This window comes from Stegostoma tigrinum, chromosome 34 (genome assembly GCF_030684315.1).
Source record: "Stegostoma tigrinum isolate sSteTig4 chromosome 34, sSteTig4.hap1, whole genome shotgun sequence".
In the NCBI taxonomy this organism is placed as follows: Eukaryota; Metazoa; Chordata; class Chondrichthyes; order Orectolobiformes; family Stegostomatidae; genus Stegostoma; species Stegostoma tigrinum.
In genome coordinates, this window is record NC_081387.1 from 2,858,335 (window position 1) to 2,880,073 (window position 21,739).

Sequence of the window (21,739 nt, forward strand, 5' to 3'; positions counted from 1 at the left end):
AGAAATATCTTCTCATAAATGATGATTTCTGCAAAAACCAATGTTCCAAGGTGGTCACAAATGAGGTTTGTGGTTATGCACTATTGATTCTGATGTAATATAAACATTGCCCATTGGAAACTGCAAGTAATTCGAGATAAACACAGTTTGTTGGTTTTACTGACTTGAATTATTTCTGAACCCGACCCCATCTCAGGAATAAATGCATTTTCACTGCTTCATAATGGGACATCATTTCTCTGTCAGTTCAGCTCTTTTGTCCATGTTTGAAGAAAGGACATAATGAGGTGAGAAGCTGAGTGGTGAAGGCAGAACACAATTGAGCAGTTTATTGCTGAGTGGGTGCTACTTGACAGCACTGTTGATGACACACTCCATCACTTTCCTCATTGTCAAGTGTAGACTGAGGGATTAGTAATTGGCCGGGTTGGATTTCTTCCGCTTTTTTGCACAGGGACCATACTTCTATCAAAGTGTGGAGGCATTCTCTCAACTTGTAACTTAACCATATCTCTTAAGCATCTCAAACTTCATGTTCTAAAATCACTCTTTGATTGCAACTGGCGCAGTCTTCAGAATAATATATTGTAATATTGAAACTCCTTCTGTGCTTCCAGCTTCTCACTGAAGAATAAGAATTCTTGTTAAAACTGAAATAAGCGAACTGCTTTCATTGCATGCACAACCTAGAATGCAGGTATTATATTCACAATTAGTTAACATATGTTTAGCCTCAGTTACTTGTTTGCCTCTGTCCTGAAAGGCATTCTCTGTTTTCAATAGACATCAGTATCATATATAATTTTATTTGGACAACACAACACATATCAAGTTGATGTGACAGCCAGAGGCTTATATATTTTTCCCTATAGAACAACTTTGACAAGCAATTTAACAAGCAGGACGAATGGGTATTTCATCATGTTCTTCAACTCTATTCGGAATTTATTCTGCATCACTGCATAAATACAAGTGTTGGTGGAGCAACTTAACAGCTGAAGTATGAATCATATTTCTCCAACGATGTAATGTAATCTTACAGAACTGTATCCCAACCACCTCATCTGATAACCCACAGAGTATGTCAAAAAAAGAGCCCACAACACAAGAAAATTTCTGGATACAGCAAACATGATAGTGATGGATTTTTTCCGGTTCTTTATCTCTGAATCATGTTGATTCTCTGCAATTCGTTGGTTCCGGAATCTCTGTCGGACAATGTTGGCAGCTATGATGTGCCTGACCGTTAAAATATTAAACAGTAAAATGAGGACAAATGGGATACATGGATTGCAAACATAATGTAGAAGTTCAATTATTCTCCACAGCAGTGTAAAGCGCACATTCATGGTTACATAACAAAACCACGGATCGTTGGTTAGCCGATATTCACTTGAGTACATAAAGTACCAGAATATATTCTTGAGGCAGCTCAGCACAGCCATAACTCCGATAAGTATAGTTGCCATTTTCTCTGTGCAATACTTAGTTTTCATCTTCTGGCAACAAATGGCTACAAAGCGATCAAAGGTAAATATGACAGTGAACCAGACAGAACAGTCTGTCGCTGCGTATAAGAGAACAGCATGGATGTTACACACAGGAATGGATTTCACAAAGTAAAACTTCAAAGGGTGAGCGATTGGTATGTGTATCACCATCAGATCAAGGATAACGACCAATAGATCCGCCGCTGCCATTGCCACCAGGTAGTGGGTGGTTGATTTGCAAAGTCGACACTTACCTCGTGAGAGGATTACAATTGTCACCAAGTTAACTGTATGGAGAGGGAATTAGCAAAATGATTGCATAGAAGTTTGGCAATTGAAGCAGGAGTTCAAAAGAGCTCAGACTAAAATTTAAACTTTGAAAGAATTGATGGATTTACTGATGAAATATCATTCTAGACTGATTTATACCAAACTCACTGACATTGAATACTGCAAACCTGGTAAATGGGAGCAAGATGCAGAGTTGAGCTGAAACAAAACATTGCTGAACCAGATTGTTAAGGGTTAATTATGAAGGGTTAATTGGACAAGACATTAACCAATTATGTAAAAGGCAGATTTGGTGCAAAAACAGCCTGTTTTGGTTGGGTGAGAAATATAATACTGTGCAGTTGACACAGAGAAATCCGGGGTTGTTTGCGTTACAATAAAATGTTTGGGACAGAACTGACAGTAGTACAAAGTGGTGGTACAGCACAAAACATCGGATTCAGAGCACGATTGATATTAGGGAATTTCCCCACTCACTGGACTTTCAACATTGGGCTGGAGTTTGCGAAATAAAGAGACCATGGACCTTCACCATCAGATCGGGGTTCCTGAGACCAGCATCATGGAACTGAGATCGAGCTCCAAGCGCCGGCTGTCACCCAGGAGTGCTTGTAGCAGAACATCAGAAGCCACTTGTTGAATATGTATAAAGAAGTTTGAGCTGATCGAGTCACGTATTAGTTTGTTTATAAACATGAAGCAAGAAGATTTGTTCATTAGTTTATACATAAAGTACATTGAGGTAATAAATTCGCACATATACATTAAGTAGATTAATCTAATAAATGTCCTCTTATCTTTGAAGCGCATGGGTCTTCGTGTCATCATTTTGACCAGACCCTAAAGAACCCATTAAGTATTTTTACACTAACTGCAGACAAGTGTAGGCCATTCGGCCCTTCGAGCTGGCTCCAACATTTAATATGACATGGCTCGTCATGCAACTCAGAGCTCTTTTCCCGATTTCTCCCCATACACTTTGATCCCTTTCGGCCTGAGAACGCAGGATTAATTTACATTAACTACAAGGCGAAAGACAAGAGAAAACAAATTGTGCCACATGAGAAAATAGTACATTCGTACGAGATACAGTAATTCATTGTCTGAAAAAAAATAACATGTCAGACATCAGACAGGATTTTGGGAAAGGGAGCAAGTAGTAAATCACGAAATTAAAAAATGGACAGATGCCTTGAATATCTTTTCTTTTTTGGAGACTGGAACCAGCACAGGTTCCGCTGCTTGACTGTACACACTTATCCTGGGTTTATGGAGAAGAATTATTAGATGATCCGGCCCCTGATCTTTGTACAGCTGCCACCAGTCACGGAGGAGAATCACCGCAGGTTCCTGTTTCTGATAATAATTCAAAGTTCACGGTGAACCTGAGATCGAAAGGAATCAGTTCAGCCTCCTTTCTACTGGGTCAGAGAGTTCGCGGTGAATTAAATACATTTTAAGAAAATAAACAGCTGATTTGTAAGTTATTATTGTCTTTAACAAATTAAATTTGGACAAATAAGTTCTAAGCAGCTGATGCAATTGCAAATTTCTCTTGAACAGAAGCTTTGTTATATATTTGGAATAAAACTGAAAATAAATGTCCTCTCGGAACGCGATAATATGACGAGCAATGAAAACGAGCGGAGTAGTGTTGTTAGATAATAAAATGTGAGGCTGGATGAACACAGCAGGCCCAGCAGCATCTCAGGAGCACAAAAGCTGACGTTTCGGGCCTAGACCCTTCATCAGAGAGGGGGATGGGGTGAGGGTTCTGGAATAAACAGGGAGAGAGGGAGGCAGGCCGAAGATGGAGAGAAGAAGATAGGTGGAGAGAGTATAGGTGAGGAGGTAGGGAGGGGATAGGTCAGTCCAGGGAAGACGGACAGGTCAAGGAGGTGTAGCATTTCCTGCGGTTGCAGGGGAAGGTGCCGGGTGTGGTGGGGTTGGAGGGCAGTGTGGAGCGAACAAGGGAGTCACGGAGAGAGTGGTCTCTCCGGAAAGCAGACAGGGGTGGGGATGGAAAAATGTCCAGGGTGGTGGGGTCGGATTGTAGATGGCGGAAGTGTCGGAGGATGATGCGTTGTATCCGGAGGTTGGTGGGGTGGTGTGTGAGAACGAGGGGGATCCTCTTGGGGCGGTTGTGGCGGGGGCGGGGTGTGAGGGATGTGTTGCGGGAAATACAGGAGACGCGGTCAAGGGCGTTCTCGATCACTGTGGGGGGAAAGTTGCGGTCCTTGAAGAACTTGGACATCTGGGATGTGCGGGAGTGGAATGTCCTATCGTGGGAGCAGATGCGGCGGAGGCGGAGGAATTGGGAATAGGGGATGGAATTTTTGCAGGAGGGTGGGTGGGAGGAGGTGTATTCTAGGTAGCTGTGGGAGTTGCTGGGCTAATAAGAGAAGAAACCGAAGCAGTTTTCTGGAACTTGAGCTCAGATTCCACCATGCGAGATGATAAAAATCGAATTCAATGACATCTGGAATTAAAAGTAAAACCTTTCCATATTATTGTAGAAAAAAGTACGACATCTCATGAACGCCCCTGAGGGTTGCTGGTCTGCCGGACAAATGATTCCAAACACACAACAAAGTGGTTCCTGTGTCCACTGCTCGCTGAAATGGCCTTGCAAGCTATTCTGCTCTATCAACAGCTACAAGGCCTCAAAAAAGAAATTAAAATGAACGAGTACCTGTCATGGACCTCATTACCAGAAACAAGTCACTTTTAAAAATATCTGGGGCGAGTTTCAAAAACCGGGAGATCCGTCTGACAGAATTTACCAGCACATCACAGAATCATTCCTTGAAGACAATAACCGAGACTCCGCCATCCCTCCTTTGATATGTCTTTGTCCCACTGCACAATTCCCATGGCAACAATGTCCAATCTTCACATACAAGGTACTCTCTCTCTATGCAATGAGGCACTATCACTGTGCGAAATGGGAAAGGCTTCGAAGAGCTCACGAGTGGACGTTCATGAGGTTTTGTGAACTGTAAGTTGGAGGAGAATTATACTTCAATATGAACTGCAAATTCGTGGGCTAGTTTATCCCCGAACCGACATTCCCATCGGACAGTGAATCATCTCGGTGTCAATGATATGTTCAGGAGGGAATATAAGAAGCAGCTTGGGGCATGCTTAAAGTTGAGGTTTTCATCTGGTGAAAAATACACCAAAACTATTTATATCACAAACAGCCGAAGCAGCAAGTGAGAGACAGAGTTAAGCTGGTTTTACGAAGAACGGATCAGATCTAAGCTCTGCAGTCCCGCCATGTCCAGCGGTTACTCGAATGGCTGGAGGAACTGGGTGTTGCAAAGTTGATGTGAACGTGATCCGGAATTTGCTATGCGCACAGGTAAGCTGTTCCAAACAGCTATCGAAAGGACATTTACCCGGCATTGGAGAACATGTGCCTGGAATGTTCTGTATACAGCAAGCAGAGCAAACATAACCCGGCCATTTCCTGCTCCATTTGGCTGATACCAAGCATCAGAAAAATGATGAAAGATGTCATCAACAGCACTTTCAAGCAGAACTTAGCAATAACCTGCTCACTGAACCTGAGATACAAGAACAGAAATTACGGATAAAAGTTCAGCAGGTCTGGCAGCATCTGTAGACAAAAAGTAAAGTTAATGCTGACAATGTCCCAGACACCACCATCACCAGTCCTGCATATGAATAGAAAAACAACGTTCAGGAATTAACTCTGCTTTCTCTCCACGGATACTGCCAGACCTGCAGGCTTTGCTCAGCAATTCTGTTCTTTTTCCGCCTGATTTCCGGCTTCCACGGTTCGTTCAGTTCTTTTTTCTTCACTGAACCTCAGTTTGCTCACCTCCTGACCTCATGACGTACTTGGTTCAAAAAAGAATAAAAGAGCTTAATTCAAAAAATGAGGTGAGAATGACTGCGTTTGAAAGCAAAGCAGCATTTGACTGACTATGAAATGAGCCAGACCAAACCTGACGTCAGCGGGTATCAGTGCAAAACCTGTACTGATTGGAGTCACACCGAGCGCAAAAGGGAGATACTTGTGGTGGCTGCAAGTCTATCGTCTCAGCATTAGCACATCTCTGCAGAATTTCCTCAAAACTGTGTTCAATGCCCAGCCATGTTCAGCTGCAACATGACAAGGTCAGAAGTGGGAATACCCCTGATGGTTGCACAATGATATGAAATACTCGCAACTTCTCAGATACTGAAGCAGTCCATGCCTCAGTCCAGAACGACGGGCACAATACAGAGATTTGATCATCAGTTGGCCAGTAACATTCATGCCACACATATGCTCGCTCAACAAGAGGGAACGTGACTATGGCCCCTCGATATTCAATGGTATTACATTCATAAAAACCTCCATAATCAATAAAGTGCATTTTCATTCACCGTAATTGCCAGATAATCAGTGTTTATAAGACTAGTCAAAGGCGAGGCATACCACAAACAGTAACTCATCTCCTGACTCCCTCGCGACTGCCCAGCATTTCAGAGTTATAAATGTGGACAATGATGGAATAATCTCCACTTGCCTCGGTTAGTGAAACCACAAAAACGCTCTAGATGCTTCACATTATTGAGGAAAAATCAGCTTTCATGGTTAGTATCATATCAGCAATTATTCCTTCCACCATTTCCAGACGCAGCAGTGCGTACCACCTGCAAGCTGCACTTAGAAATGTACTTATACTCTTTGGAAATCTCCTTTCAAGCCCTGACCAATACCATCTCGAAGGACTTGTGCAAGCGTTAGTTGGGTTCACCAGCAACTGCGGCTGGCATCCAAGCCAGCCACCATTCCATTTTGAAAATATATCGTTTTTCCTTCAGTGATGCACGGTGTTAATCCTGGAAACTGTTCCCTCACAGCATTCTGAGGTTACCTACACGAAAATGATTGCAGTGGTCCAAGAAGGCAGCTCATTCCGCAGCTCTCAAGGGCAAATAGCGATGGGCAATAAATGCTGGTTCAGCCAATGACGCCCACATTCTGTGCAAATATGTATGCAGGTCAAATAAAGTGAACACTGTCATCCCACAATTACGCCCTAAAGCAGGAATGGGATTGACTTCAAGCGTTCGAAACTATGCAGGCTCCACCCACGCCCCGATCTGTTACACTTCTGTTCGTATTTTTAGTAGCTACCTTGCTTCTCTTAGCTTTTATTTTGTCAAATATTCCCACTCATCAGGACATTTTATTAAAAAGCAGCAGTGAATTCAAGAACAGTTATTTCGGGATCAAGATAGGCATTCAGTCCGGAAACATGTTCTGTACATATATGTTCTTCTATAAATATACGAATATGAATAAATTGTAAACAGGTGGGAATGAGCTCCTCATAGAGTACTATAAATTTCATAAAACTAATGTGAGCAAACGTGCTTCGTGAATTAATATGGTAAATGACAACGAATCAAACACACCAAGGACAGTAATGAGAGCACATTACGTGAGATAACAGGAGCAGTGCGCTTCAAGGGCACAGAATAAATCACTAAGTATAAAGACTTACAGCAAACGCCAACAGCAGCGAGGAGAGGATAGTATACCTTCTCGATTTTCTTCAGTGACTGCAGGATCTGAACTTCCAATGGAACTGACGGTTTTTGCAGCGCTGCTTAGTTCAAGTGCATTTTTGTCCCTGTGTGCGTTTAGTCGTTTGCATCTGTGCTTCAGACCGCACTTGGTGTTGATCAGGCAATATTGGGAGGAGTACATTATTTATCACGAATATAAAATCCCTTGTGAAAGGTACTGTTCCCAGAGAGGTAGGTGTTAATCACAGCCATTAAACAAACAGTGGGCAAAGTCTATGCTATCCGTCCTCCAAACTTTCAGGTGTAACGTCAACAATTGTTGGAATATCACCAGCCATTTGTGGAAGAGAATTCGAAATACCTGCCACGATTTGCATGAATAATTATTACCCAGATTAACTCACAGCCCTCACCTCTTGGCTGCTGGAGCAAGAAGTGTAAGGCAGTGACAGTAGGGACCTGCCTCAAACAAGGGTAGGATTGAATGTTAAATACTCTTCAGTCCTGATTGCTTATGGACGTTATGGAAGGAAAGGAATCGAGAAGGGGCGTGATATTTATTAGAGAGGATATGACAGAGCTGAAGAAGAATGTCAGATAATCAGAGCATCATAGAAGCTCCACAGCGCAGACGGAGGCTATTCAGCCCATTACATCCGTAACAGTGAAAGGGGAGTGACAGGTCATAGTCCTGACCCTTACGGTTCTTTCAGTTATACATCCTCTACCTTACAATGTGATTAGATCTTATCCCTCTCCCAACATTTCAGATAATCTGCTCCATTCCCACATCATGACTGAGCGAAAGCATGTTGCAAAATCTCCCTTCTAATTCATTTGACCAATAATTTTCATTCTGTAGTTCTGCTGAGGTCATATGTAAGCCTCCCATTGGGTTATAAATTTCAATTAAGTCGGTTTGCTGTTTCCTCTGTTCTACCAAAGAGTATCCAATATTTCTTCACACTTCACGCAGTCAGCAAGAAGAGGTCCCATTCAGAATGAGACACAGCCCAAGTGAGTAAATAGTTCGGGACATTTGTTGGCAACGTGGGAATTCGGTGCAGAATGGTGCCTTTGGTTTCCTTTGTTCTGGGGATTATCGTTTGTAGGATTTTTTTAGAACTGGATAAAGCCCAGGGTCAGAGCCCAGCGCCTGAATGACATCACAGGCAAAGCGGAAGTTGGTCAGAATTACTAATTTGACTATCTCTTCTCGGTCACTTTCAGACTGAAGGTATATGGGAGAAATATTTTCAGGCCAGTCCAAAATTTTGGAAAAAAAAATCAAGTTTAGAATCAAGTTGCTTCAATTGTTCCGCGGCGGGAGTTGGGGGGAGGGAGAGCGCGAGGGCGGGTTGGGAAGGGAAGCTTCAGTGAGAAAACTCTTCCCCTGCGTGACTGTGGCCTTCAGGTGTTCAGCGGAGGAGGGGTCCCAGGGCGGGAGCGAATGGTTGGCTGGGCAACGGTTATCTTTCCCGCAATAAATCTGGGAAGTAACGAAGGGCATTCGGGCACTTTATCTGAATGCTCCGAGCATTTGAAACAAGGTGGATGAGTTGACCGCGCAAATCATCACAAATGGGTATGATTTAGTGGCCATTCCAGAGACAGGGTTACAGGATGGTCATGACTGGGTGTTAAATATCCAGGTGTATCAAACTGTTCAGAAGGACAGACAGGAAGGTAAGGGAGGTGGTGTTGCTCTGATTTTTAAAGATGATACCAGGGCAGTAGTGAGAGATGATTTCGGTGCTACTGAACAAAAGGTTGAATCCATTTAGGTGGAAATTAGGAATATCAGGGAGAAGAAGTCTCTCAAAGGTGTGGTCTACAGTCCACCAAATAGTGACATCGTCGTGGGGTGGACAAGAAACATAGAAATAGCGAATACATGTAAAAATAGAACAACAATTATCGTGGGGGATTTTAATCTACATATCGATTAACCAAACCAGGTCGGTCAGGGCAGCCTTGGGGAGGTGTTCATGGAATGCATCCGCATTAATTTCTGTGAACAATATGTAATGGAACCTACAAGGAAGCAAGATATCCTAGATCTAGTCCTATGTCATGGGACAGGAAGAATTCATGATCTCACAGTCAGGGATCCTCTCAGAAGTAGTGATCACAGTATGGTCGAATTTAAATTACAGATGGAGTGTGGGAAGGTTAAATCCAGAACCTATGTCCTGTGCTTAAACAAAGGAGGCTATGATGGGATGAGGGAGGAGTTAGCTAAGGTCAAATGGGAGCAAAAACTTCACAGTAGGTCAGGTAAGGAACAGTGGAAGACTTTCTCAATGATTTTTCACTGTGCACAGCAGAAGTATATTCCAGTGATAAGGAAGAACTGTTGGAAAAGAAATAGTCAGCCATGGAGTCTAAGGAAATAAAGGAAAGTATCAGATTTAAAAAATAAACATAAAAAAAGCAAAGATTAGTGGGAAACTAGTAGACTGGGAAATCTTTGAAGGCCGACGGAAAGCCACAAACAAAAGTTATAAAGAAAAGTAAGATCGATTATGAGAGTAAACTAGCTCAGAATATAAAAACAGGCAGCAAACATTTCTCTAAATATGTAAATTGTAAAGCGGTGGGGAAGCTAAACATTGGTCCTTTCGAGGATGAGGAGGCCAATTTAATAAGTGGGAAAGAGGAAATAGCCAACACTTTAAACAGTTATTTTGTGTCTGTCTTCATGGTGGAAGACACAAATAAAATGCAGAAAATTGATGGCAAGAAGGTTATAGCAGGTCGGGACTTAGAAACTATCATTATCACTGAGGAGGCAGTGCTGGGCAAGCTAATGGGGCTAAAGGTAGACAAGTCTCTTGGTCCTGATGAGATGCATCCTAGGGTACTAAAAGAGATGAAGTGGGGAATATCAAATGTGCTAGTATTTATGTACCACAATTCACTGGACTCTGGGGTGGGTTCACAGATTGGAAAACAGCCAATGTTTAAAAAAGGAAATGGACAAAATGCAGGTAACTCTCGGTCAGTTAGCTTAACTTTGGTAGCAGGGAAAATGCTTGAATCTATCATGAAGGAAGAAAAAGCAAGACATCTGGACATAAATTCTACCATTGGGAGCACCCTAGATGGTTCCTGAAGGATAGGTCACGTTTAACTAATTTGGAGGAATTCTTTGAGGACATTATGTGCAAGGTGGAAATGGAGAACTTGTGGATGCAGTGTATCGGATTTCCAGAAGGCATTTGACAAGGTGCCACACCAAAGGCTGCTACATAAGATAAAGATGCATGGTATCACAGGTAATGTTTTGGCATGGATAGAGGATTGGTTGACCAGTGGAAAGCAAAGACTAGGGGAAAGTGGGTGTTTTTCTGGTTGGCGGTCAGTGGCTAGTGGTGTGCTTCAGGGACTAGTGTTGGGACCACAATTGTTTACAATTTACACAAACAGTTTGGAGTTGGGGAGGCTCGTGCAGAAGGTAAGAAGACATGGGATAGGGGGAAATGTGGCAGCTTGGATTCAGAATTGGCTGACCCTTAGAAGACAAAGGGTGGTAGCGAACGGAAAATATTCAATACCGTGCTCAGTTACGAGTGGTGTACCAGAAGGATCTGTTCTGGGTTCTCTTCTATTTGCGATTGTTGGAAATGATTTGGATGAAGAAGTGGAAGCGTGGATTAGTAAGTTCATGGATGATATGGAGGTGGGTCACGTTGTTGACAGTGTGGAGGGCTGTTCTAGGTTACAAAGGGACATGGATAGGATGCAGAGCTGGGCTGAGAAGTGGCAGATGGAGTTTAACTATGAAAAGTGTGAGGTGATAAATTTTGGAAGGATAAACTTGAAAGCAGAATACAGAGTTAATGGAAAGATTCTTGGCAGTTTGGAGGAGCAGGGGGATCACATGGTTCACGTCCACAGCACCCTGAAGGCTGCCACCCAGGTGGATAGAGTTGTTAAGAAGGCATATGGTGCATTGGCTTTTGTTAATGGAGGGAGTGTGTTCAAGAGCCGTGATGTTATACCCCAGCGATACGTAAGCCTGGTTCGGCCACATGTGGAGTACTGTGTCCAGTTCTGGTCGCCTCATCACTGGAAAGATGTGGAAGCATTGGAAAAGAGGGAGAGGAGATTTACCAGGATGTTGCCTGCAATGGAGGGAAGGTCTTACGAGGAAAGGTTGAGAGAGCAAGAGCTTTTCTCTTTAGAATGATGAAGGATGAGAGGTGACTTTATCGAGACGTACAAAATGATCAGTGGTTCAGATGGAGTAGACAGCCAGAGGCCTTTTCCTAGGGTGTTGGTAGCTGTTATGAAGGGGCATAGTTTTAAAGTGAGTGGAGGTAGATATGGGGGAGATGTCAGATGTATGTTCTTTATTCAGCGTGTTAGGGGCGTGGAATGCATTGCTGGAGTGGGTACTGGAGTCAGCCTCATTTGGGGCATTTAAGCAGCTATTAGACAGGCATATGAATGATAGTATAAGGTAGGGGTAGAGGTGAGATAGACCTTAGGATTAATGTAAAATTTCGGCACAACATCAGGGGCCGAAGGACCTGTACAATTCTATGTTCTATGTTCTCAGAAGAGGTCATGTCTAACAAATCTATTAGAATTCTTTGAGGAGGTACCGAGCAAAATAGACAAAATGAGCCAGTGGCCGTGATCTATTTGGATTTCCAAAGGGCAATGTGTCGCACAGGAGAATGCAAAAGAAGGTAAGAGCCTGTGGTGTTAGGTGAAATGCATTGGCATGGATAGAGTATTGGCAGAATGTAGAGAAAAGGAATCAAGGGGGCTTTTCCAGGATGATAGCCAGTGACTAGCAGAGTTCTGCAAGTGTCCATGTTGGGACAGCAACTATTCACATTATGTATTAACGATCCAGATGCAGGAACTGAGGGCATTTTTGCTAAATTTGCAGATGGCAGAAAGATAGGCAGAGTGGCAGGTAGTGTTGAGGAAACAGGGATGCTGCAGAAGGACTTGGACATGCTGAGAAAATGGGCAAAAAATTGACAGATGGAACACAATGTGGGAAAGTGTGAGATTATGCACTTTGGCAGGAAGAACAGAGGAGCAGACTATTTACTGAATGGGGAAAGGCTTTGGAAATCTGAAGTGAGAAGGGATTTTGGACTTTAAGTCCAAGACTCACTTCAGGCTACCACATATGATCAGTTGGCAGTTAGCAAGACAAATGCAATCTCAGCATTCATTTAAAGAATGCAAGGATACAGGAACAGAGGTGTATTGCTGAGCCTGTGTAAGACTCTGATCAGACTGTATTTGGAATTTTATCAGCAGTTTGGAGCCCTATATCTAAAGAATAATGAGGGAGTTTGGAAGAGATTTACAAGAATGACCCCTGGGAAGTCGGGCGTATTGTATTAGTAGCACTTGAGGACTCATGGTCTGTACTCGATGGAGTTTAGAAGGATGAGGAGAATCTGCCTGAAACTTGCAGAAAACTGAAAGGCATGGAGAAGATGTTTCTAGTCATAGGACAGAATATGAACCACGGGCACAGCTTCAGAATGAAGTGATTTGAATGGAGATGAGGAGGAATTTCTTCAGCCAGAGGGTGATTAATCTGTGGACCATGTTGCGCTGAGTCATTGATGGTACTTAAGACAGCGATAGATGTCTTCTTGACTAGTAAGGGGGGGATTAGGCATCACAGGGGGAAGGCAAGAGAATGGGGTTGAGAAACATATCAGCCATGAGTGATTGGCAGAAGAGACTCAATAGGTTTGGTCTTATGGTGAGTATTTAAATATCTTATCAGCTTTAAGTGTCTTTAAAGATCAATAGACATAGACACCAGTCTCCCAATATTCCTCATGCTTCTCAGTATCCTGTATTCTGAACTTTCCGGTGGACCTGTACTCCCAAAATCTATTAATTTATACTTCTCTGTATTACCTTATACTTTACACTGTTGTGCCCAGAGAAACAGGCCATTTTGTTTTATAGCAGACTAAAGCATTCCTGTTTTTGACAAATGATGAGTTCAATGTTTTCATAATGTCAAAATCTCTTCAGTGTTTCATTATATTTTGGACTTGAATTTTTTTACAGAAAATAGGGCCTAATGCAATGCCCATTCGATATGTTTTACCGTCACAAACATCAGCTATTGGTGGTTGGGTCAATTTTGAGTCAATTTGTCACTTTTCCTCAGATCAAAGGAGTCTTTTACTCTTTGAAAAGAATGCTGTGGGAATTTTTTCAGGACGCTTTCTCAAATTCACATCGGTTTGATATGCCTGTCTTTATTGGTCAGTATAGGCGTTGGAAGGTCATTTTGCAGCTGCACAGGACCTTGTTTTGGCCAATTCTGGAACTCTGTTCATTCCTGGTCTCCCTGACACAGGAACGATGTTGTAAAACTTGAAAGAGTTCAGAAAAGGTTCTTAAGGATGTTCCCAGGTTTGGAGGGTTTTAAAAATGGGGAGAGACTGAATAGGCTGGGACTATTTTCCCGAGAGTGCCGGAGTCTGAGGGCTGACCTATAGAAGTTTATAAAATCCTGAGGGACACTGTTACGGTAAATAACCAGGGTATTTCCATATGTGATCTGTCTGCCTGCACCAGACCACCCCCACCCCACCCCGGGCCAACAATCGTCTCCACTCTGCTCCAAGCCTCCAATCCATACCAGCTCTCAGCTACTCCACGGAATTTTTTTTCTGGCATTCACTTTACCCAGACCGGCCTCTGCTCCAAACTACTTCCCCGTGCCAACCTCTGCTCTGGGATTTGTTCCCCACACCAGCCTCTGCTCCTGGATTTGCTTTTGGGGTTCACCAGCTCCTCCAATCCTCTCTGGCTAAGTCCAAGTAAGTGGTTGAGAAAAAAATGCAGAAAGGAGGGAAAAAGGGAGGAAGCAAGAAAATGAACAAGCAGAGCAGAGGTGTTCCAATTGGAACTTCTTACTCTGCTGCCATCTTACAGGGTGGCACTACAGGTCTTCTCCCTCAATGTTGCATTTGTGGTGCCCAATAAGCTCTGTCAGTCTCCTCTACTGTCTCCCTGGTCTTATCGTGCTTCAGAAAGAGCATCTTAGAGAGATACAGCATGCAAACAGGCACTTTTCCCAGTCTGTCCGTGGCAATCCAGATTTCCCCAACTGAACTAGTCCCATTTGCCTACATTTGGCACATATCTCTCTCTCAAACTTTCCTGTCCATATGTATCTGTCAAAATACCTTTTAAATGTTGCAAATGTAATTGTACCTGCCTCAAACAAATCCTCTGGCAGCTGATTCCATACATGCACCACCCTCTGTGGTGAAAAAGCTACTCCTGAGTTTTTAAATTTTTCCCATCTCACCTTAAAACTTTGCCCTCTAATTTGGACTCCCCACAACCTGAGGTAAGACCTTGGCTATTCACCTTAACTGTGCCCTGTGTGATTTTATGAACCTCTGTAGGGTCATTCCCGCAGCTTCCTATGGTCCAGACTGAAAAGCCCCAGCCTATCCAACATCTCCTTATAACTCAAAAACTGTTTTTGATTTTCTCCAATCTGACTGCCCAATAACTTTTCACTTCTTCTCTTTGTTTTCCTAATGCCTGTTTTACTTCTACCCTCACACTGCATGTTCCTGTTGGTATTCTACACTGTTAATCTCTTTCGTTGACATCAAGTTTCCCTTTGACCTGTCTTACCTTCTTCATACATTGTCATCCAGGAAATTCCAGCATTTGGTGTTTCACCCTATATTTTGTGAGATGAGATTATTTTTGAATGTTGAGGAGTGTTTGAAGCATATTCAGACTGTTGCAGAGGTTGTGCTGTGATGTTCCTTCAGTAAGATTATTCTGTCAACAGTGGATCAGTTTGGATGCATGGAAAGTAGATTCATTGTCTTATTGCTTTGCTGAGCACAGATGAAATAAAACGTCCAAAACCAAAAGACATTGAAGGTCATGTTTGAATTGGCCCATAATTCAGGTAAATATCAGAGTGTAAAACATGAACAGATTGTTCAATGTTATTTTGAATTGAATATTTCAAATTAACAGGAGGAAAATCAAAATCAAAAAGGGAAATTTTAACATTGTTCTCATTCCCTTTGGTTTTAATGGGCGTATGGAATGTGGTTATTGGGGCATATGTAGGGAAGGAAATCTCAGTGATGCTTACTTTGGGATCTGCCAGGTTACTTAGTTCCTGAACTTATCATGGACTTGGCTCAAACATGGACAGACCTATTGAATTTCAGATGGATGGTGAGAGTGATAGCTCTTCTCATCAAGGCCACATTTGACTGAATGTGACATCAAGGAGTACTGGCAAAACTGAAATCAGTGAGTACTGGGGGCAAACACCATGCTTATTGGACCTGGCACTTGAGAAGGTGGTTGTGGTTTTTGGAGGTCAGTTATCTCAGCAACAGGACATCCCTACAGCAGTTCCTTAGGGTGGCATCCTAGGCCCAACCATCTTCAGCTGCTTGATGATCTTTCTTCTATCATGAGGTCAGAAATGGGAATGTTCATTGATGATTGAACAGTGTTCATGACCACTCATGACTCCTCAAGGACAGTAGTCCATGTACAAATGCAACATGACCTAGACAACATTCGGGTTTGGGTTGACAGTTGGCAAATAACATTCACGCCACATGTATGCCAGGCAATGATTATCTCATTAAGAGACAATATAAGCACTGTCCGTTGACAGTCAATAGTGCCATCATCACTGAATACCACACTATCAATAACTGTGGGGTTACCATTGACTGGATACTCACTGGACTCGACACATAAACACAGTGGCTACAAGAGCAAGTCGGAGGCTAAGGAGACTGCAGCATGTAACTCACCTTCTGACTCCCCAAAGCCTGTCCGCCGTCTGCAAGGAAAAAGTCAGAAATGTGACACAATACTCCCCACTTGCCTGCATTGGTGCCTCACCAACAACACTCAAAAAGCTTAACACCATCAAGGACGATGCAGCTCACTTGATTGCCACTATGCCCACAAGCATCCACTCCCTCCAGACTCAATAGTGACAGTGTGTACTATTTACAAGATGCTCTGCAATAATTCACCAAAGATCCATAAACAGCACTGACCAAACCCATGACCACTTCCATCCAGAAGGACAAGGATGGAAAATACACGGAATTCCACCACCTGCCAGATCCCCTCCAACCTCCTCTTCATCCTGTGTTGGAAATATATCACCGTTCCCTCCCTGTCACTGTGTCAAAATCTGGACTTCCACACCTCCAAGGGCATTGTACGTTAAACTGTAGCATGTTGACTGCAGTGGTCCATGAAGGTAGCTCACCACCACTTTTTCAAGGGCAACTTGGTTTGGGGCAATTATTGCTGGCCAGTGATTTTCTGTGGGAAAAGGTGAGCAAAAAGTCATGGCTGCCTCTGTAGCTTTGATGCAATTTGCCAGGAAAGCTGCGAGCTACGAGAATGCAAGAAACAAAAAGCTGAACCGTGACAGTGCTCAGCAGGTTGGAGAAGATCGGTGAAGACTGCTTCACTTTACCGGCTTTGTGCACTTTGAACAACACATCATTGAGATCACAGCTTCCTATCTCATTCACATGTGGACAGCAGGTAGTTGTCCCCTGATGTGAACAGAGCTAAACCCTCAGCGCTGAAATGATTGATGCAACTGCTGGCTGGTTTAAACACAACATCCTGGAATTAACATTTCAAGAAAGCAACTGCTTGGCCAGTTGTGTGAGTGAAATATCCTGGGAAATAAATTATCAATCTTCTAAACTTTTTAATTCAGACAACGGAGGGCACTTGTGGATATACAAGTTTCCAAACAGCAGATTGTGATAAGAGGCGAGATATCTGAATGGTTGAACTGCTAAGTGAATCTTTCAATTTCCATGCAGGCGTTGGTTCGAATCTATCCACTTTACAGTCACTTTGATGGAAACAAAGTTCTGTTAATGTTAGAAGTCTAAAACAAAAATGTGCAGGAAATACCCAACAGGCCAGGATCCATCCGTAAAGTTATAGGAATAACAAATCAATTCTGATGAAATGCCAGTTGCAGTATTATCACTGATCGTGTCCTCAGATGTTGCCTGATCAGCAAGAGTAACATTCTGTTTTGATTTCACCTTTCGGTGTCCCTACAACACTCATCCTTTTCTCAGGTCACTAATACAGTTCAAATGATACACATGATACCCGAAATCATCGTCATTTACTGGAAGTTACGCTGAGTAGTGGTTACAGGATCTTTTTGTACCAAATCCTCTTCTCACACATGATGGTCGCTTGGCTATATCTTGGCAACACAAATCAGATAGACCCAAGATAACAAGGTGTGAAGCTGGATGAACACAGCAGGCCAAGTAGCATCAGAGGAGCAGGAGAGTTGACGTTTTGGGTCGAGACCCTTCTTCAGAAATGGGGGAGGGGAAGGCGATTCTGAAATAGGGAGAGAGGGGGAGGCGAATAGAAGACGGATAAAGGAGAAGATCGGGTGAGAGGAGACAGACAGGTCAAAGAGGTGGGGTTAGAGCCAGTGAAGGTGAATGTAGGTGGGGAGATAGATTGAGGATAGGTCGTTCCAGGCAGGACAGACGAGTCGAGATGGGATGAGGTTAGTGGGGAGGAGATGGGGGTGGGGCTTGAGGTGGGAGGAATGGCTAGGGAGGCAGGGACTAGCTGGGCTGGTTTTGGGATGTGGTTGGGGGAGGGGAGATTTTGAAGCTTGTGAAGTCCACATTGATACCCTCGGGCTGCAGGGTTCCCAAGCGAAATATGAGATGCTGCTCCTGCAGCTTTCAGGTGGTGTCATCATGGCAATGCAGGAGGCCCAGGATGGACATGTCATCCGAGGAGAAGTCAAGGCGGGGGCGCGAGGTGTTGAAATGAGGACTATTCTAGGTAGTTGAATGCATCAATTCCTTCTTTCTTTTGTTGTATTTTCAGTATAGTGGGTGAATAAAATGTGTTTTGCTCTAAATCTGGTAACTTGACCAATCAAAATGCATCTGGAATGCAACGCTTTACAAATATGTTTAAAATAAGAAAATAATGAATGTCTTGACTATCTTCTGAACATTTTGAGGGGGTTTGTTCTGTTCCAAACTTGTTGGGATCAAAATCTCCAATTCTAGTTTAGAATTAGGATTATTGGACTCAAAGGCAGTGAGTGGTAAGTATTAGTGTCTTTTATTTCGTGTGTTCAATTTAGTTGGTTGAGAAAGGTTGTACCTTGTGTAATAATGGCTCTTAGTCACTAAAAGTTTCCTGGGTGTGGAAGAGTTCACTCTGGGAGTCTTAGAGAAAGTGAGAAAGGCAAGTCTTTCAAATCGGCAAACAAGCTGAGTTGGGGTTACCTATGTCTGCGAAGAAAGCGGGGATGGCTGTGGCAATCACGCAGCATTTTCAATTGGCAGGAATGCCATCAGAATCTTTGGAAATGGCTAATATTCAGTTGAAAATGAAGCAGTTTGAGCACAAAAAGGAAATGAAACAATTTGAATTGCCATCAAAAGCAGAGGAAAAGCAGAAAGAGAGAGATTCTGGACTTCAGAAGTTGGCAATTAGAGAGAAATGCCTCTGAAAAGGGCTGTGGCAAAGGTAGAAGGCAGGCTTGCTAAGGAGGATAGTGATGTTGAGAAAACCAATCGTAGCCAAAGGCCTGGTGGGGATCTCTTTATAAATATCCAAATGTTGTCTAACTTCTACGAGGAGGATGAAGAATCATTTTTCATTTCATTCAAGAAAGTGACAGAACTAATTAAATGGCTGGCGACCATGTGCATATTGTTGATCAAACAACGTTGTTAGGTAGACCTAGTGAGGTATTTACATCACTATCTGAGGAGGTAAGAAGCCTACAGACAATGTTTCAGGAATCTAAGGAGAGACCATGGTCAAATATGCATTGAGTTTGAAAAAATCAAACAAAGTAATTTTGATATGTGGATAAGGGTTTTGAAAATAGATCAAACATATGATGCTCTTAGAGAGATATTTATTTTGGAGGAATTCAAAAATTCACTTCCTGAAGTAATGAGAACTCATTAGCAGGAGCAGAGAGTTAAAACAACAAAAATAGCAGTGGAAATGGCAGATGATTATAAGTTGAAAATGAACGAAAATTTGAATTCTGACATTAATTTCAGTCTGTGAGGGATAAAAGTTCGGGAAAAGATAAATCATCAGGTGGGAAGGGAAATGGAGATCTCATTGAAGATAATAAATATAGTTTACCACACGGTGAAGAGGAAACCCATGAGGGGGGAAGAGATGTTAAAAAAAGGTGTTTTCACTGTCACAAAGTAGGCTGCTGTGTTGGTGTTTTAGATAAAGCATTGGGAAGACAGATGTGGAAAAACAGAATAAGCCAGTGAGTTTTGTGGAATTGGTAAAGGAAAGCACAGTGGAAGATAAAAGGCTGCACCAGAATGTACACCCAGTAAAGGGCTGGCTGAGAAGAAAGTGCCAATGTCTTCAAAGAATTTACTTGCATGGTTAAGGTTTTCTTGTTTTTGCCAGGAGGAGCAGGTAAAGAAATTAAAATAGTAAGCGATAAGAGAACAAGTCAATATTTGATGATGACAGATGAGGAGACATGAAATTCAGAAGGAGTATTTCCAGAAAAGGTGGTAATATGTGGAATTCATGGTGAGAAGAGCAGTGTTCCATTGCATAAAGTGAGGTTCGAGAGCCCGGTGAAAAGTGGGAGGAGTAATTGAGAAATGCTTGGTTCTAGGAATACAGTTCATCAGTTATGATCCAGTTTATCAGCTTTGCAGTTATGAAATAGATGATTCGAGTGATGCCTACTGAGGTTAAAAAGCCAGTGGAAAATCAGGCAACTGAGGTTCTACAGGAATTATATCCTAGGATTTTTCCTGTCTGTGTGGCAACAAGGTCGCACAGCCACTCATTGAAGCAGAAGGAGAAATCAGAGAATAACGTTAAGGAAATTGAAGTTCATTTGTCAAAAACAATGTTTAATCAAATGGTTGAGAGCAAACAACAACAGATGAGGACAAATTGGATACTTTTTAGTTCAGAAAATTAACTGAATTATTGCAGAAAGATGATAAATTAAAGCAGATGTATCAAAACTCAAGCCAAAATACGAAAAGTTTTTTATTGGCCTCAACCTCATACAGTGTTAGGACAGTAGCCACATTTTAAAGCCTATGTCGAGGGGCTTATAGTCAAGTTTGTCCAGAGGATTGGGATAAAGGAATTCCATTTGTACTTTTTGCAATTAGGGATCTACCAAATTTAACCCATGTTAATGAGTTCTTGGGCATGAGGTGAAAGGACCACTGAAATTAATTCATGAGAAGTTGGTGAGTCAGAGTTCGGATACCACATATTTGTACTATGTGTCAAATTTTAGAGAAATATTAAATAAAATGGGTGAGTTGGCTGGACAGCATTTAAACGTAGCACAGCATGTGATGAAACAGGAAGCGTACAAGAAATCAAAAATTCACAATTTTGCTCATGGAAATAAAATGTTAGTGTTATTTCCAGTGGTTGGTGAACATTTAAAAGCAAAGTTTTGTGGACCTTATCACGTTGAAAGTAAATTGAATCGGGTGAAGTATCTGATAAGAACACCAGATAGAAAGAAATCTTCAAGTGTGTGAATATGCACAAAAGGTATTTTAATAGGGAAGGAAAGCAAAAGGAGAATGTATTACTTGTTGCAACACAGAGTGAATAAACAAGTTCAGATGATACTAAATTGGGCTTTCCTCACATTAACTTGGACAATGAGGAAGTTCTCAAGAATTGTGACAAATTACTGAGTTCCCTTCCAGAAGAAAATTGAAATGACTTGAGAGAGTTATTACAATCACATGGGGAGATAACTGGGAATAAGCTGGAATATAGGGAATGCTGTTCCAATTAATCAACATCTTCATGCACTTAACTCTCTAAAATCGGCACAGATTCAAAAGGAGATTGAACGCATGCTCAAAGACAACAATATCAATATAAGTTGCAGTGACTGGAACTCCCCTATAGTAGTGGTGCCGAAACCAGAAACCCAATGATTGTCTGAACTACCAAAAAGACAGTGCATTTCTAAATCTTATTTATATCCTATTCCATGTTCAGAAGACTGTATTGAGAAGTTGGGGCAAGTAACTTATATTTTAAAGTTGGATCTGCTCAGAAGATATTGACAGGTACCTTTATCTGAAAGAGCGAATAAAGTTTCAGCTTCTGTAACACCGGATGGACTGTACCAGTTTAAAGTTGTGCTATTTGGTAAGTCATTTCTGGATTACTCAAATGTGTCATATACATCGATGACCTGGTGGTTTTTAATCACACGTGGAAGGAACATTTGCAGCATCTGTTGGAATTGTTCGATTGATTTTGGGAGGCGGGCTTCATGACAAACCTGGCTAAGAGTGAATTCTCAAAGGCCCAAGTTGTATTCATGGGCC